At 46.4% G+C, this 19,303-nt stretch overlaps 1 pseudogene; it reads right to left on the bottom strand.

The window, feature by feature from the left end:
* Positions 1–19,303, bottom strand: part of LOC147108643 (sodium- and chloride-dependent neutral and basic amino acid transporter B(0+)-like) — a 253,377-nt pseudogene that overhangs the window by 86,701 nt on the left and 147,373 nt on the right.

The following is a 19,303-nucleotide window of genomic DNA, read 5'->3' on the forward strand; positions in this document are numbered from 1 at the left end:
CAGGTCTCAAAAACTATCGGGCAAAGGAGACAAGGGAAAAGTCGGCAGGGTTGCATCCCAGACTAATAAAGGTACCAGGTTGTGAAAGAGAGCGCTAAATGTTAAAACTGCAGTATCAAGGGTGGGTCCCTTGAGCCGGGGTTAAAGTCCCGCAGCAGAAAGTATCGTTTGAGGATTGTCACACTGTGTTTTAAAGACCTGTATTATCAGGCTCAGGATTATTCCCCGTTGAGATACCTTCTACGAGGGTTCAAGCCCCTCGCATTAAAGTATAAGGATTTTATATGAACATAGAGGTTAAGAATTATCGCAACCATTGTTTTCCATTTCGTTTGTTGATTGTTGACAACATTAAGACAGAAGACTTTCACATAAAGTATAAGTTCAATGTTAAGGACTCAGCTTGTAGTGGCGTACAACGCAAACTGAGGATTGACTATTTGTTTAGTTTAGAGTATAAGATCAATGTCTGAGCATTTGGTCTGTTTGCCTGTTTGGGCTGTTGCATTGCTTGTCATTACTTTGATTGTTGTTATTACTTTTTATTGTTCATCACTTATGGTCCTTTGGACAGTCAGTAATAGTCGCAAGGGGGTAAGGGGCGAAACTTGCGATCTAGAAGAAGAGTGCCTAGTATAAATTAAGAACTAAAACTTTACTAAGATGGGAGCTTCACAGAGTAAGATCCCAGAAAAAGGGACTCCCGCTTTTTACATCTTTAACAACTATGGTCGAATGTCCACAAATGATTTATCTAATTGGTCTAAATGGACCAAGAAAGACAAACACCCGTTCCGAGCTACAGACAATAGTCCATGAATTACCGAACCCCTCAGAGGACTTAGAAAAAGCAATTAATGATCTCAAAAGCATCGTTATTTGCCATCAGCCCACTATTGTGGACGTCGACCAGCTACTCAGAGCTTGGTTAAAAGATTCCAAATACCACCTTTTAACAGATGGTCCAGGTAGTTTAACAACCATAGAATACATCAGCAATGGAATCCTGAAATACTACCAAACGATGCATTTTGGACCAACTTATATACAACAATGCATGCTAAATTCCCAAAAAGAACTAATTGGACAAAAAAATAATTGAGACCACTCAGAAAAAGGACGAAGACGTTGAGGATTATATAGAAAGAATAGAAGCAATTATGGGGCAACATTCTGGAATGACCAAAGAAAATTACCAGATCCCTTTAATTAATGCCCTTGTAAATGGTCTCAGAACAGAACTTAAAGAACCATTGACTTTAGTCTGCCTAGATTGGAGACATAAAACAACTCCTGAATTAACACAAATTCTGAAAGGAATTCAGGAGAGACATAGAGACCAAAAGAGTAAGGTTTCCCTCTTAATGGAGCAGACAGCTCCCGCAGCTCCGACTGCCCAGACTACCATTTATTATCAGGGCCACTACAGAGGACGAGGCAGAGGGTATAACAGAGGCGGATTTAGAGGAAATAGTAGAGGAGGGACTGGCAGAGGCCAGTGGAACGGAAGAGGCGCAAACTCTCCGTGTTTTAACTGTGGTCAGATCGGACACTGGAAGTCCGACTGCCCGTTCCCCAAGCAGCAGAATCAAGGATGGGGAGGTGCCCCAAACAATGTAAATACCCAAGCCCAGGTTCACACTCGTCCGCAGACAGGTTTTACAACAGGGAATCCTTGGGGAGGTCAAAATACGGAAGGACAATTTGGATCCCCAGGGCAAAATTATTCAGCATGACGCGGAGAAACAGCCCCGAACGTTACCCACATTCTTCAATTACCTTCAGTATCACTAAATTCTAGCGATGAGTCATATTTATCCATAGAAATGCAGGGCAATAGAGTCCCTTTTCTCGTTGACACAGGAGCCACAACCTCACTATTAACAAAGCAATACGCTAGAGGAATTCCGTGTACTGGAAAGAATGTCACATGTATAGGACTTTCCGGCGTCTCACAGACTATGACGTGGTCACAACCATTAGAAATACAAGCAGACAATTTCTCTGGCCAGCATGCCTTTCTTCTATCAGACGAAGCCCCCATGAACCTTTTAGGGAGAGATTTGCTGTGCAAAATGCAGGCAACAATAATTTGTTCAGAAAAAGGACTGCAGGTGCACATCCCTACCGATAGATGTACTATGTGCCCTTTACAAGAATGCTCCCCTCCCATCATCTACCAGTGGACAAACAAAAACCAAGAATTAAGCCACACATTAATGATGATTGTAGGAGCACTGCAATGTGCCTCAAGAACAGTCTCAGAGTACCAGAAGGATTTGAAATTAGACAGCTGGCACATGAATCTGCATTGCACTGCCTTTTATGACGACACGGGAAAGGACACGACTATAAAAGACTGTTACAAACCCTTTTTTGGGCCAGAACTTCCTGTTTAAAATTCGGACAATCTTTATTGGACCCGAAGGAATAGCAGCTGCCGTAACGTTAACTCCAGAAGCATGGGAACTGTTTCAAGTCAAGGACTCTAAACCACACTGCACTCTCGCTGTCGCAAACGGCCGTCACCCAAGAGATCTACGGCCAATGGTCCTCCGTTTTTGCTGCGAAACGATCACCCAATTGGTGACCAAGCCCTGAACACATTTATCAGAAACTCCTATTTCCAATAGTGACTTAGTGTACTACGTAGACGGGTCAGCCCTTAGGGCTGACAAGGGATCACCTAGGGCTGGATATGCCATATCAGATGATCACTCGATTGTGGAAGCGCTCTCACTACATCAATCCTTTTCAGCGCAACAAGCAGAACTCTTCGCCCTTACAAGAGCTTGCATACTGGCTACTGATCAATCTGTTAACATTTATACCGACTCCAGGTACGCTTTTGGGGTTGCTCATGATTACGGACAGATCTGGAAATTAAGGGGATTTTTAACCTCTTCAGGATCAACTATTAAGAATGCCGAACAAATCGATAATCTTTTAAAGGCTCTAATGTGTCCCACTAAGATTTCAGTTATTAAATGTCAGGCTCATACAGGTAGTCAGGATCAGATATCACTGGGTAACGAACGAGCAGACAGAGCTGCTAAGTCAGCAGCTTTGTCTGATACAGGGCCACAAGTTTCAGCCTTTGTTCAGAAATCAGACAATGACCCACCTTCTATTAGTGATGTTTTAGCCTTTCAGTCACAGGCTAACTCGGACGAAGTGTTAAGTTGGGCAAAGGATTCTTGTTTTAAAACGTCTGAAGGGCTATGGGTACACCATGACGGCCACATGGTAGCCCCTAAATCTTTACTCCATGGATTGCCCGATGCGTTCATGTGTTCACGCATGCAGGCAAAGGGGGGATGGCAGACTATATTAATCAAACATGGTATGCACCAGGTATTTCGGCAATTGCAAAACAAATCAGTGAAAGGTGCACCACTTGCCAGGAAATGAATCCAGGTAAAACAGAGAAAGTACAGTCTGCCTCCCACCCGAATCCATCAGGCCCTTTTGTAAATTTGCAAGTGGATTTTATTGACTTACCTCCATGTTTAGGATTCAAATATGTGTTGGTAATTATAGATATGTTTTCAAGATGGGTCGAAGCCTTTCCATGTAAAAAGAACGAAGCTGTAACAGTAGCAAAGTGCTTGTTAAAAGAAATCATACCAAGGTTTGGAATACCTAAGCAGCTTTCAAGCGACAGAGGATCTCACTTCACTGGAACGATTGTAAAAGAACTATGTAAAGCTTTGCAGATTAACCAGCATTTTCACTGGAGCCATCATCCGGAATCTTCAGGACTGGTAGAAAGCTATAACGGAGTACTGAAGAATAAACTTGCTAAACTTAGCAATGAAACCGGACTTAAATGGGTCGAACTATTACCCTTAGCATTGATGATAATGCGAGCAGCAACTAACAGGACAAATGGACTGTCACCACATGAGGTTGTCATGGGACGACCCCTAAGACTGCCATTCTCAGCACCATTTACGGTGAAACAAATGGACATTCATAAAATGGATGAGAATATGCTAAACTATTGCATCGCATTAACTAAATGTATTTCCAGCTTTCACCAACAGGTAAGGGAAGCTCAGACGGAACCAGCAGAAAGAAGTGCCACAACTTGGAACCTGGAGTTGACGTCTACGTAAAAGTTTTCAAAAGAAAGAACGGTCTGCAGCCACACTTTGAAGGACCGTATCAAGTGCTCTTAACAACAAACACAGCCATAAAAGTCAAGGAAAGATCTTCCTGGATTCACGCATCCCACTGCAAGAAGGCACCGAATAGAGACAATTGAATCTTGAAAGACTTAAACAATGAAGACGTTACTTATATTTTGTATACTAATCGGACTACTGAGACTAATATGCCAGGGAGATGGGGAAAGATCCTGAAAGAAACGAGAATTACACGTGAATACTTTTTTGTACATGTCTTACGAATATGCTAAAGCTGGTGGCAAATCTAGTTGTTGGGTCTGTGCCCATGTGCCTATAGAAAAAGTAGCAAACGAAACTGAGGAAGGATTGTCCGAAATGAATGCTGAAATGGTAGCTATAAGAGTAATGACATTACAGAATCGGATGGCATTAGATTATCTATTGGCAAGTGAAGGAGGAACTTGCGCTTTAATAGGGAGTGAATGCTGTACCTATATCCCAGACAGTTCAGAAAATATAACCAACATCGTTAAACATATAAGAGACGCAGTGAGTCAGTATGAAAACCCAAAGAACCAAGGATGGTTTGACTGGGTATTGGGGGGATGGCTGGGATCAATAGGACAAACATTATTGCATGGATTAGTAGTAGTGATAGCAGTGATTGTATGTATTTTTCTATTTTTCACAGTGATTAAATGCTGTTGCAATAGACTAGGTGAGGCAGCTATACCAGGAGGAAGTATGATGATGCAGAGGGAAGTAAATGAAGAAGAGGAGAAGAACGGTCCCCTAGGAGAAGAAATGAGAGGATTGAATAGGATAAACATTTAGGGGCTAGATTGGGAACAACAGGCTAGGGAAAAGAAAGAGGACTCCAGGAGCACTTGAGCTCATGAAGACCCCACAGGTCAGGCATAAACTGTGCGGGTCACCACCATATTTTTAGTCCTCCTCTATAAGCTGTTTGTTCCCTATCTCCTTAGAAGGTGTTTAGTCACGCCCAACCTGCAGGCTAACATAAGCTGCAGGAAATAAAGGAGAAACCTGCAGGCTAACATAAGCTGCAGGAAATAGAATAAAACCTGCAGGCTAACATAAGCTGCAGGAGTATAAAAGCAGACATATGCCCAAAATATATCAATAGACAATAAAGGCCCCGGCAATTGAACAGAGCACAGTGAATAAAGTAAAATCCTTAGGATTGGACTGTCCTAGTAAGGACAAAAGGGGGGAATGAGGAAGTGTACTTTTATATTACAAAATGGCTTCACAAGGTACAGAATAGAAAACACAAAATGGCTTCCATAGATTAGTAATTGCTAGTTCTGCTGAAAAAGCAGAACTCTCCAAATTAACAGATGACCTCATCTGTTAATTAGAACAAAGACCTTCAGAGGTACATACTGTAAGCCTCCCTATCTCTTTCACATAGCTAGATGAAGAGAGTCCTTGAGTCATGAATAAACCAGGATAGGGAGTCAAAGAAGAACAGGACTTATAGATTAGATAACCCTATCTCTAGGCATTTCTTTTTGTTCCAGCCCTTTTTATCCTTGATTACAGTTTTACTAACACTATATTTTTCTTGTTACTAATTATGATCTCAGACTTCAATCATATAAATATGTTACCTTTTGCCTATGATCTTAGAAGTGGTCAGCGTAGCCATTGTCTACATGTCCGCTTCCCTTGTATACAAGAACTAATAAAGTCTTCCTTTGATGATACTTTGTATTTAAAGAGTCTTACTCGGGAGTCGAGACTTTGACACCCCACACCGCTGCTGATAGCAGAAAGATTTAAGTTTCACAAAAGGAACCAGCATAAAGACGAAAGTAATGCTGAGTATTTAACGGAACTGCGCAAGTTATCGAAACACTGCCAGTTTGGAACGGGACTAGCAGATACTTTAAGGGACAAGTTTGTGTGTGGGCTTCAAAGTGAAGGAACCCAGAAACGGCTTCTGTCAGAAAAGGATCTTACGCTGGAGACCGCAAGAATATGGCACAAATGAAATGTCATATGGAGCAGTGAAGTGTTATTGCTGCGGCAGAACAACACACGACCATAAGGATTGTTGGTTCAAGGACCAAGTGTGCAGACAGTGTGGAAAAGTAGGACACATAGCAAATGTCTGCAGGTCAGGAAAGAAAACCAGCAGCAAGAAATCTCCACAGGAGAAGTAGAAAAAGGTACATAAGGTGACGGAGAGTAGTTCAGACGAACAGAAAAGTGATACAGACTCCGGAAGCAAGGAGCTGGGTTGTCTGAAATTACATAATGTAATCAAAATGGAGGATCACCAAACTATCTGGGTCACGCTCAAGATAGATGGAGTCCAAGTGAAAATGGAATTGGACACAGGATCAGCCCTAACAGTCATAAACCGAAGGGACTACAAGTGACTATTCTCACATATACCCTTGAGAGATACAGAGATTGTCTTGAAGACGTACACGGGGCAAAAAGTCTACCCCAAAGGAAAAATAAGGGTGAACGTGATACACAACGGCAAGGAAACTCCAAAAATGGACCTATATGTATTGCCAGATGGAGGACCGCTACTACTAGGGCGTGAATGTATCCGGAAAATACAGCTAGATTGGCATTCCATACAAGCACTGACTGTAGATGCCAAAAAAGATGACGACATCACACCTGGACGACTGTCAAAAATGCTGACTGACGCACAAGAAGTGTTCCAGCAGGGACTCGGAACACTAAAAGGCATAACAGCGACGATCAAAATAGAGGAAAATGCAAGCCCAAAGTTTTTTTAAGGCCAGACAGGTACCTTATGCGATCCGCCCAGCCGTCGAAGCAGAGCTGGAAGGTTTGGAATGTTCAGGAATACTATCCAAAGTGGACTGGAGCGAGTGGGCTACAGCCATCGTCCCTGTAATGAAGAGGTGGTTGAGTAATACGCCTGGGGAACCAAAGAAGGTTCGCATCTGTGGGGACTTTAAGGTGACAGTGAACCCAGTCCTTCACACTGTACAATATCCGCTTCCACGGATTGAAGATATTTTCGCCTCGCTATCTGGAGGGAAATGCTTCACTAAGATTGATCTGGCCCAGGCGTACCTGCAAATGGAGGTAGAAGAAGCCTCGAAACAGTACCTCACGATCAACACTCATAAAGGTCTCTACCAATACAACCGGCTGGTGTTCGGGGTAGCATCGGCTCCGGCTATTTGGCAAAGGGCAATGGATCAAGTCCTACAAGGGATTCCAGGGACCCAGTGTTATTTAGACGACATCCTGGTCACGGGCGAAAATGACAGTGATCACCTCGCCAACCTGGAGCAGGTGCTCACTAGATTGAAGGAATATGGGCTCCGAGCTAATCGCCACAAATGCGAGTTTTTCCAGAAGCAGATCTCGTACTGTGGCCATGTTATTGATGAAGAGGGGTTACATAAGTCCCCTGAAAAGATTGAGGCAGTAGTCAAGGCTCCAGCACCGGAAAATGTGTCACAACTGAGGCCGTTCCTCGGGTTGGTGAACTACTACCATAAGTTCTTGCCGAATTTGTCTACAGTACTACACCCACTGAACACCCTACTGCAAACGGGGGTACAATGGAAGTGGAATGACGAATGTAAACAAGCTTTCCAGAAGTGCAAAGAATTGATCACATCAAAAGAGGTGTTGGCTCATTTCAACCCAGCACTACCAATTCGGTTGGCGTGTGATGCATCACCCTATGGCATTGGAGCGGTGCTGTCGCACAAATTCCCAGATGGCTCAGAGAGGCCAGTAGCCTTTGCGTGTCGGTCACTAACCTCAGCTGAGCGTAACTATGCCCAGATTGACAGGGAGGCCCTCAGCCTAGTGTGGGGAGTGAATAAGTTCAACCACTATCTGCACAGGCAGAAGTTCACCTTGCTGACTGACCACCAACCACTTGTCTCCATCTTTAATCCAAAGAAGGGCGTTCCGGTAGTGACTGCACAACGGCTGCAAAGATGGTCCCTTTTTCTAGGGGCGCACCAATATGATATCGAGTATAAGGGCACGAAACAGCATGGAAACGCTGATGGGCTATCACGCCTGCCACTGCCTGCTGCGGAGGAAGCACCAGCAGTGGATCCTGTCGAAATATTTCATTCGACTATAATTGAATGCTTGCCAGTAACTAACGCTGGTATAGAGAAGGAGACCCGAAATGACCCGACACTGTCTCGGGTATATGATTTGACGGTGAAGGGATAGCCAGCACATGGCGACTCACTGTTGCCAGCATTCTCATCCAGAAGAGAACAGCTGTCAGTATGCCAGGGGACAGTGATGTGTGGATCCCGAGTGGGAATTCCACCCAAGTTAAGGGAGAGAGTGCTCAATGAGCCTTACGAAGGCCATCTGGGAGGGGTGAAAATGAAAAGCCTTGCTAGGGCTTATGTGTGGTGGCTGGGGATCGATCAGCAAATCGAGGACCTGACAAAGAGCTGCTCAGGATGCCAGAAGGTCCAAAATGCACCACCACATGCCCCTCTACACCCATGGGAGTGGCCCTCATCTCCATGGCAACGGGTGCATATTGATTTTGCTGGTCCATTCATGGACTCAATGTTTTTAATAGCCGTGGATGCGCACTCGAAATGGCCTGAGGTGATCAAAATGTCCTCCACCACCACGGAGAAAACTATTGCAGTCCTACGGACCATATTTGCCAGGAACGGCTTGCCAGAACAGATTTGCTCTGATAACGGACCACAGTTTGTGTCCGAAGAGTTTCGAAGATTTATGAAAAGGAATGGGGTAAGGCATTACGCATCCGCCCCGTATCATCCAGCCACAAATGGATTGGCTGAGAGGTTCGTACAAACCTTTAAAAAAGCAGTAAGGGCCATGTGCGATGACGACATTACACTGCAGCATAAGGTGGACAATTTCCTTTTAGCCTACAGAAATGCGACACATGCAGTCACCAACCAGACCCCGGCTATGATGTTCTTTAACCGAAGGTTGAGATCTCGTCTGGATTTGCTCAGACCAAATGTATGAAGAGATGTTGAGAATAAGCAATTCCAGCACATCAATGAGAAGCCGACAAGGAGCTTCAATGTAGGGCAACCAGTCTTGGCCCGCGACTACCGAACAGAGAAATGGCAACCAGGAACGATATGCACACGGCAGGGGCCACTAATGTACACAGTGGATGTTGGGGAGAACATTTTGTGAGACGCCATGTCGACCAGATCCTAGAGTCACAGGAACGAGTCAACCCCAGGTCTCGCGTACCTGGTGATGAACCCGACATACTGTTAGCATCTACCCCAGAAACAGTAGCATCGGAAGCTGATGAACCAACCGACGACAGGGGGCCAGAATCGCCTCCGCACCAAGAGCAAGACACTCAGGAAAGGCGCTATCCAGAAAGGATCAGGAAGCCGCCCCAAAGACTGAATTTATAAATGGACTACTTGCAGTTAATGTTGCATGTTAACAGTGTTAATTGTTAAATGAATGTTATGGTACTGTTAATCTAAAAGGGGAGGAATTGTAGTGTATGTACCTTTAAGGGGAGAACTACTTTTTACAGCTCCTGTATACTGTAGTACCGGCAGTGACCACACCTGTATATAAACCCTGAGTAGGGATCTGTACTTTAGTTTTAGAGTAACCCTCATCCAGTAAACACCTGTTGATTGTTCCTCTGCAGTCTCTGTCGATTTATTGAAGGACACCATACATCAAAATTCATGGATTTAACAGGTCTCCTCCAGTCCTGGCTTGCTCTCTGTTGTTGTGAGCTCTCTTTTCCTGCAATGAGGGAGACAAGTGGAGTTTGAGTGAGAATGAAGGGGTGAGTGTAGAGATTGCATAGCATAGATACTTAGAGGGAGACAAAGATGGTGTGAGGTTGCAAGACCAAGGGCCCTCCCTGTGTGCTGTCAGTTGTGTTCAAAGCATCAGAGTGAGAGGGAGTGTGAGGGCTGCATGGTGGAATAGTTATGTGAATGTGAGCATAGAGAGAGAGGGAATGGGTAAGGGTGCATGGATGTGACTGTGAAGTGGGATGTGGAGGAAGAGAGTTCTAAAGCTGAGTGCTGGTGGGGAAAGGCAATGGGGATCAGTTTGAGGGTGATGGAAGCTTCATACTTACTTTTCCTGCACGGTGAAGGTCATGGAATCGCTTCCGACACTGTATCCAGGTTCTTCTGGTGACTCCCAGCGAGTTGACATCTGCTGCCACCTGCATCCATGCAGCCTTGGTCGCAGTGGGAGGCCCCTTCCTCCCTGACCTAGAGAAGAGGACCTCCCTGTGGGCCCTCACCCCATCCAATAATGCCTGCAGTGAAGCCTTGTCGAATTTGCAGGCAGCTCGGGGTCTGGCACTGGCCACAGCTGCTGCAGGCTCCTCTGCCATCCTGTGTGGTTCGTTTGGAAGCCTGCAGAGGTTGCAATGCTTGCTATAGACTTTAAAAGCACCACGAATGATGACATCATACTCTGCGACTTTCTGACTGGAAATAGTCAATTAGCAAGGGTTCCCACACGCTGGAAATGAATTGACCAATTGAGGGAAAATTGCATCAATCTGGCAGACCCATTTACATTCGTGTGGGAACCCCGACATTCGGGGAACCCGACAATTCCCCACACCTGCGGGAAAATCGGCCCCTTACCCTTCCGGGAAGACCTGCAAAAAAAATGTAAGTTCGATGCACACACGCAGCCTCTCCTGCGCACGCGTTCAAACTCTGAACCCCTTCTTTCAGGGGAACGGGTGTGCCGGTTTCCCATGCATGCAGAAAACCGGCACTTCCATTGGGCCTACGGGTGAGTACCGCGTGCGTACTCACCCATGGAGACCCGAAGTTCTGGGCCATTATGAGGGTGCAGCCCTTGCCACTAGGATTGCAGGACCACTTCAGGAGGAGGATGAGAGAGAAGAGGAGGAGGTTGAAGAAGAAGAGGAGCTAGAAGAAGAGGAAGAGGATGAAGAGAGAGGGAGGAGGCAGGCAGCCAATCCTCCTTCCGGACAGGCTGTCCGTGAACACCTCATCAGACTCCGATTCCAACGAATGAAACCCCAGATCCTTGTTGCTCCTCACATCTCCATCATATTATCCCCCTGTCACGGAATATCACAGCGTCCTCCTGGTACAAAGCTGAAATGAGGGCCACCACAAAAGATTCCAAACAAAATTAATAAATGTACCCAAAATCAATTCACACTTATTTACATTTACAAAATGAAATAATCACTCTTGTGCAATCCCTTAGTGCTTATTGTTTGGGTGTCCTTTCCTTTCCTAGTGCTCCCCCAATGGCTGCAGCATGGCTGGTGGAAGGCTGCTGAGTTTCCATGGGGGAGACTTCAGATGGCCTTGTAGGACGACCTCGAGCAGCTCGTGCCCTAGAAGGCTCAGCTGCAGACTGCACCACCTCAGCATGGGCGGCAGCATTCTGGGGGACAGGTAGCGGCAAGGTCAATGGCAGAGTTGCAGTGGTGGGAACAGGTATGCAGTCATCCTGAGAGAGGACAGCAGGGTCTTGTTCCACTCCCCTGGGGCGGCGCCTCAGCATTCCTAGCAATCTGTTGGAGCACAGATTGATAGGCTGCTGCAAAACCCTGCAAGCCCCGGTCGACAGTGATAAACCCAGTTATGATGGCAGCAGTCTGAGCTTGGCTGGCATCAAGCTGAGACTTCATGAGAGCGGTCTGCGCTTCCACTGCAGCACTAAGACGTTGGCTTGCTTCTGCCTGTGCTGCAATGGCACCCGCAACATCGCACATCACATGCACCATCATATCTGAGTTGACACGGTCTCTTCGGAAGTCTTCCATCATTTCCAGCCTGGAAATCCTGGGATCTAAGCTCTGCAGACTCCTCCATGCTCCTTGACATTGCCAAGAGGTTCTCTGGCAGGCTTGCAATTGTACCTATTAATTTGGTGTGCATGCCCATCACCCTTCTTCTGAAGGCCGCCTCATCGAGGTCTTCATCCGAGTCCTGTGCAGCAGAACACGTACGCGAACTTGCCCTCCGAGGAGTTGGCCCCCGAGCTACCCTTTCTCCCTGGCCATGCTGCAGCCCACTCGTGCTCAGTGCCTCACCCTGTGCAGATCCCACTTCTACACTACCCTCTAAATTCCGCGCAGTGCCAGTTTCTGAGCTGGTGTCTGTGAGTGACAGATGCAGTGATGCCGTGTCTTCTTCTTCTTCTCCCCCCTCGCTCTCGTGCATCACCTCGGAGACAGGCTGCTCAGGTGCTTGTTCTTGATTATCTTGGTCACAGTCTAAGGATAAGGGGTAAGCCACTTAGGACAGAGATGAGGAGGAATTTCTTCACCCAGAGAGTGGTGAACCTGTGGAATTCTCTACCACAGAAGGCAGTTGAGGCCAATTCATTAAATATATTCAAGAAGGAGTTAGATATATTTCTTAAGGCTAAAGGGATCAAGGGATATGGGGAGAAAGCAGGGACAGGGTACTGAATTTGGATGATCAGCCATGATCTCATTGAATGGCGGAGCAGGCTCGAGGGGCCAAATGGCCTACTCCTGCTCCTATCTTCCATGTTTCTAAAAGCAGATAGGCACAAGAGTTGGGTTATGGTGAGGGGAGGGGGAAGCAAGATATGCTTGCATACAGCATCAGCAGCTTGAAGGTGAGAAGAGATTGTGGGATGTGGGATGTGAGAAGAGGGATTAGGAATGAGCATACTGTTGTTGTCCCCAAGGGGTTCCACCTCGCCAGTTGCCACGGCCTCTATGATTGGCCGCCCAATAATGTCCAGCACACTCTCTTCCAGCTGGCTGAGGTCGTGGGTGGCAGCCTGCCTGCTGCTGGTCCCACTGATTTTGTGCATCCTTGGCCTGCAAGAGAAAGAGAAGTGTGTGTGTGTGTGGTGCAGTGTGTTTGAATGATGCACCTGCCATGGCTGAATAGCTGTCAGTGTGTGCAAGTGTGAGTTGTTGGTGTGAGTGTTGCAGCAGTGGTAAGGTTGAGGGTGAAGTGAAGCTCTGAAGTGAGGTGTGAGTGGTGACAGATAAAGATTGTTGATAGGTGAGTGATGGGGGGTATGGTGCATTGAGTTGTGTGTAAGGCTTGTGGTGCAGATGGATATGGCATTTGCTGAAGCCTTCACTCACATTGACCTGCTGTGTGAGGTCATTAAACTTCTTTCGGCACTGGATGGCCGACCTTGGGACCACAGTGCTGGCCGTGACATGGGCGGCTATATCCTACCAGAGCCTCCGCGGGGTGGTGAGGGCTTCCTGCCAGTGTGTGGGAACAGGTCAGCCCACTTCCTCTCCACAGCCACGACAAGAGCCACATCGGAAAATCTGCAGGCTCCCTCCCTTTGCTGGTGCTCCGCCATGGGTTTGCACTACCTTCTTCTTGCAGCTGCAGTTCTGAGTGGCTTGACAATGAGGTGCTGAAGCATCAATGCACCTCCCCTTTAAGTACTGAATAAAGCCTGCAGCAAACCTGACTGGGAATTATACTGGACCCGATATTGGCTCACCTATTGAGCATTAAGTCAATGAGCAGTAGGTTTAGCCCTGAAATCAAGACTACAATCATGTTAATGAGGACTGAGCATGAATTTTGCGTGCTACCTAGACTATTTTGACGTGGTGTAACAACATCGTTGAGCCTGAACATTGCCCGTTTTGTGGCCATACCCAATTTCTAGGTCCAAGGGTTTGCACAGTCTGGTTCAGCTTGAGTGAGTGATCAGAGAGGGGGCTAGTTAGGGCAAAGGGGCAGATTTTATGGTGGGGACAGAAAACATTGCCTTCAGGCTTCTCGATGTTCAGTTGGAGTAAATTTTGACTTATGCATGATGATGTTGGAAAGGTAAACTGGACAGCACAGAGCTCTCTCACTGCCACCAAAACCCTATTTCATCATTTCATTGCCTCAAGGCTCAACTTTGCAAGTGCTCTGCTAGCCAGTCTCCCTGTTTCCACCCTCCACAAGTTACAATTTATTCAAAATGCTGCAGCCAACATCCTCATCCACATAAAGTCCAGTAATCGCATTAACCCATCCTCTCGAAGTTCCACTGACTCATGTCCCAGCAAGTTAGCTTCAAAATTTTCTTTCTCACTTTCAAATTCCTCACTGGATTAATTCCATCCTACCTTAATGATCTCCTCAGTCTGGTGTTCCTGCACATGCCCTCCTCTCTTCTAACAAAACACTGGGCAATTCCTTGTCCCTCACTCCTTGTGTTCAGCCACTATAGCCCCAATATTAATTAGGAGACGCACTGGGAGTGGGTGTGCGGGGCTGGGTCCGATATTGCGCAGGAAATCCGGAAGTAAGTTCGGTGTCAGTGGCTTTTTAATGCAGCTCCCTCATTATCATTTTACTTCTGCATTTCCCGTCCAATCAGTGGAAGCGGCCGTGATGTAGACTTGCATGAGGCAATCTCAACTCCATTATTTAAAGGGACAATCCAAAGATGGAAGTTGAAGGAGTTGGAGTTGGCTGTCAGAGGATTGGAAGTGTCAGAATGGAGTCCAGATGGGCAAAGGCTCCGCCCCGTTTCATTGACGCCTCCTTGGATGTGCTGCTGGGGGCTGTGAGGAGTAGGAGAGAGATACTCTTCTCTAACGACAGGAAGAAGAAACCTGCAGCTGAAACCAAGGTGGCATGGTTGGAGGTCAGCAGCAGAAGCATAGTGGCACTCCTAGATTCAATGTAGGAAGCGGTTTAATGACCTAAGCAGGTCAGGAAAGGCGAGTACAGTAGCACATTCACCTACATCCTGCTGTGTGCATCACCCCAACCCCACCCCCTCATGCTGCCTTATCAAGCCTACTCCATCACATCACTCCTCACACCCAGTTACCTTGCAGGTGCACCCATCCTTCTCTTTCTATGCGCTTCCTCGCATCCTATTCTATTCATCCACCACTGCCACTCACCCTCATCCTATGCAATTTCAGACCTTTGCCTCATAGTCCCCCTCAACAATTGCTATCCATCCATCGGCTAAACACATGCCAGTACACTCACTCATAGGTCTGTTCTTTCCCTCCTTGCAAGAGAAGAGAACACAACACAGAATACCAGGGAGAGAGAGAGAACCGGAGGTGGCCCTCCACAGATTTCCCAATTGACAACTGCAGAGGAGGCGGCACTGGAAATCAGTGGAGTTTTGGCGTTCTTGGCTGTCGGAGACGGGGACGTCCCAGCTACCTATTGACACAATTAAATAAAAGCCACCCACATCATACGGCACTCAGTCATGTTGATTTGGTTTCCACAGCGAGTGAACTATGATCATCTTCATAATGATAACTTGCAACATATTCTTACCTTGCCAGGACTAATTCATGTCTTTTATCTCCGACAAGGTCTTCGCACGTGCAACAGAAGTCAGTGGAGGTGGCCAAAGACGAATCCTAAGAGGAGCTGAGTCCTTCTGTGGGTGCACCATCACAGGATTAATGTAGGCCATGGAACAGCTCAGATACTCGCACTTCAGTGGAACTAGTAAGGCATATAGTTGGGTTTTTACCTGGTGACTCACACTTCACAAGTGAGCAAGAGTGGATGATGGTGACACAGACAGCAGCGGAGAGTCCGCGTCGGAGGGTGCAGCCCTCGCCAAGCTCTGCTCAGCTGGACACAGTTGCTATACAATGGGGGCCGTAATTGAAAAGGAGAATCATTGAACAGCAGCAAATAATGTGTGGTGCAGTAACAGGCCTTCAAAAGTAGACTCATCACGATTGCAGAGAGAATAGATGAGTCTGCCTCATGCATTAGTGGGTTAATGTCACAGGCCAATGAGTTGATGTGTTCATCCATGGATAGAGTGGCCCGCGCCGTGGAACATCAAACACTCCGATCAAATAAGTCCATGCACGCTTTAACCACTGTCTTGCAGACTATGGATGCCAACATGTCTGCCACCTTAAATAGGTTAACAGATACCTTAGCATTGGCCTTGCAGAGCTGCACTGATCTGAACCAAAGTGCTCTCCTCCAGCAGAGTGGTAGCAGTGAAGTGCACCTGGGCCATGAGAGGAATGATGGCAAAAGGGGACATGGAAGTGGGGACTCCACTCAAAACACTGCACGTCTCACCTACTCCCCCCCCCCTCAGTAGGTAGCCCACATGCTGCCTCGTTTCCCAATGGCCAAGTCTGCCCCTGCACAGCTGCAGGTGGAGCAGTCTTTGGTGGGACCCTCACATGCTCCAAAACCCAGAGGACATCAGCCAAGAGCATCTCAGCAGTCACAGCAGGGATCTGAGCAGCCTGCCTCTACCTGTGCTCAAACCACAGGGGTTGCACCATGTAGGAGTAGCAGGAAAAGGAAGAGTAAGGCTTTGTAGTTGCACAAAGGTATACTCATGGGTGTCTTTGAAAATGTTATATTCATAAGTTTCTGTTGTTTATTTAGCTCTCATAAATATTATTCTTTATCACCACTTTTCCATCTTGTCCAATCTTGAGTGCTGGGTGGTAAGTGGCTTTTTAACTTGTTTGATGATGAATGGGAAGACATGAATTGATGGGGACCAATGGGGAATGTTCAAGGGGTGGTTGTTTGGTTGCAGGACTGCTTTGTGTCAGTGGCATTGCAGGGGTGGGGGCAGGAAGAGTAGCGTTTGAATTTCCTTGTGACATGGGTCCACTGGGGCAACCTAAGTGAACCTTACATTAATAAGGGTATCCCTTGCATCCCGGGCAGCAATGTGAGCAGCTGGGAGTGCATTGCCTCATCACCCTCCTTCTCTTGTTCCTCCTCCCCCTCTGAATCATCTGAGGAGGATCCAAGCTGTTCCTCCTGCAGGTCTAAGTGCCACTGCTGTGCAATGTTGTGCAGAGCACAGCAAACCACGGTCATTCTGGAGACTCTGGCTGGTGCGTACTGAAGGGCACCTCCAGATCTTTCCAGGCACCTGAAGCATATCTTCAGCATGCCGATGGCCTGTTTAATCAAACATCTGATGGTGATATCGCATTCACTGTAGCGCTGTTGGGCTTCAGTCATTGGGTTTCTGACAGGTATCACGAGCCAAGTTTGAAGTGGGAATCCTTTCTCACCTAGCAGCCACACCTTAAGCCACAAGTCCGAAAACATCAGGGAGCTTGGAATACTGCAGGTCGAAAACATCATAGCAGCTGCCCGGAATCTTATGCACACCTGCATAAAGATATTTTTGTGCTTGCATACCAGCTGCACATTAATTGAGTGGAAGCCCTTGCGGTTGACGAATACTCCTGGTTGTTCTGAGGGTGCTCGGACTGCCACGTGTGTGCAGTTGCTGGCGCCCTGCACCTGTGGTAGGTCAGCCAGAGCCGCAAACCCGAGTGCCCGCTCATTCTGAATGGCATCATCGCAGGCAAAGTTCATTTAATTGCCGGCCCTATGAAACAAGCCATCAGTGACATCTTATGCATTTGTGGGTCAGCGACTGAGAGACCCTGGATATGTCTGCAGCAGAGCCCTGGAAGGATCTGGATGCAAAAAAGTTGAGGCAGTGCTGACTTTGACAGCCACTGGTAATGCGTGGCCACCAGGTCCAGCAGAGAGCAGGTCTTCTTCCAGGAAGTTGCAGATGTCTGCCACCACCTGACGCGACAACATGAGCCTCCTGGGACACTGCTGTTCAGACATGTCATGGAAACTCAGCTCCTGCCTATACACCCTGTTCCGTGGGTAGTACCACCTGAGAGCTGCACCTCTCTGCTGGTCCCCTCTCGGCTGGTCCCCTCTGTGGTACGCAGGCTAAAGGTTTGTGACCAGCAGGCTGCTGGTGCTGCTGCTGCTGCTGGTGATGTTGTTCCTCATCTGAGGTCCAATCTAAGGAAGCATAAGCGGCACCCATCCTGATGTGATAGAACAAACCTCCAAAATGTCGAAAGTCAACTCTAAGCAAAAGTACTGTGAACAAACCCTTTCCCACTAGAAAGCAAGAAAGAAACTGTGAGTACTGACTATTTATTGCCATATTTCACTGAGATTGATGCAGCCCCCTCAATTGCCACTGTGTACTCACCTTGCTTTCACTGGCAAGTTTTAGGAAGCCCAGGAAACCCATGGACCCGACGTTAAACTCAAAAGTCTGTAAATATCACTCTAATTGAGCGATTTACGTAAGTTCCTTCCCTGAAGGGGTTGTGTGCACACAGCCTAAAGTGTTTGAGTGAAACCCGGTAGTCAGCGGTTTGGAGCCGGCTTCCAGACACTGTCAATTTCCCTGGTTTTGAGCCCCCACCCGCACCCAAATCCACACACTCCACCATGTTAAAATTCACCTCTATGCTCCTGAGAACTGGAATCTACTGCCTAATCCCTCTGCCTTGCCTCCTTTCTCCCCGTTTTCAAAAATCTCTTCAACTTTCTCTTCACTGTGCCATTGTCCCTCCACTCTAACTCTTTCCATTTTTTCTTTTAGCTTCCTTCTCACCATCATTGTGTTTTCTCTCAATTTAAAGTGCTTTGAGACATCTTTCTGCAATTGAAGAGTGTTATAGAGGCGTAAGTAGCTGTTGCCAGAATTGACTAGTTTGCCGGTACTTGTTATACAACTGTTCTTTTAGTGTTTGAGATCTAACAGTATTCAATGCTGAGATAAATCTATTCAATTTCCAATCTCATAACAATTTCCATACCACTTCTAATAGATGGAACACACATTTTAACACTGAGGACATAAAAAAAAGACATGCAGTAAAAAGTAGTTTAACTGAGTAATATTACTGCACAAAACCTAATTATATAGTTTCCTTTCATAAAGGTGAGAAACAGATAGACAAAATTAAATAATATTTTTCTTACCCATTATTGCAAACTGGCTGTCAATTCCCAGAGTGATAAGCATGAAGAAAAATAATATGGACCATAACTGTGATACTGGCAGGAGTGCAAGGGCATCAGGGTAGGCTGTAAGAACTAAACCAATACCTAAACCATGGATAAAATTAATATGATGTCATTAGCAATGCTTAAGAGATACTGTAAACTGATGTTATTTACTTTAAACAGAAATCAGCTCATCAGAAATTTCTGAAACCTTGTTTTGTAGTTTTCATACTATGTAACAAAATTTCAGGGAGCAGTATTAAGTTTTAGATTCAACAATAAATGAACACAAACAAATTACAACATAACTTTACTCTGCATTAAAAAGTAAGTTGAAAAATATAAATGTTATTGCTTTCCTGATAGCTCATCAAGTTTATC

This window comes from Somniosus microcephalus, chromosome 13 (assembly GCF_052327205.1).
Source record: "Somniosus microcephalus isolate GS21.2 chromosome 13, FLI_Smic_1.0, whole genome shotgun sequence".
In the NCBI taxonomy this organism is placed as follows: Eukaryota; Metazoa; Chordata; class Chondrichthyes; order Squaliformes; family Somniosidae; genus Somniosus; species Somniosus microcephalus.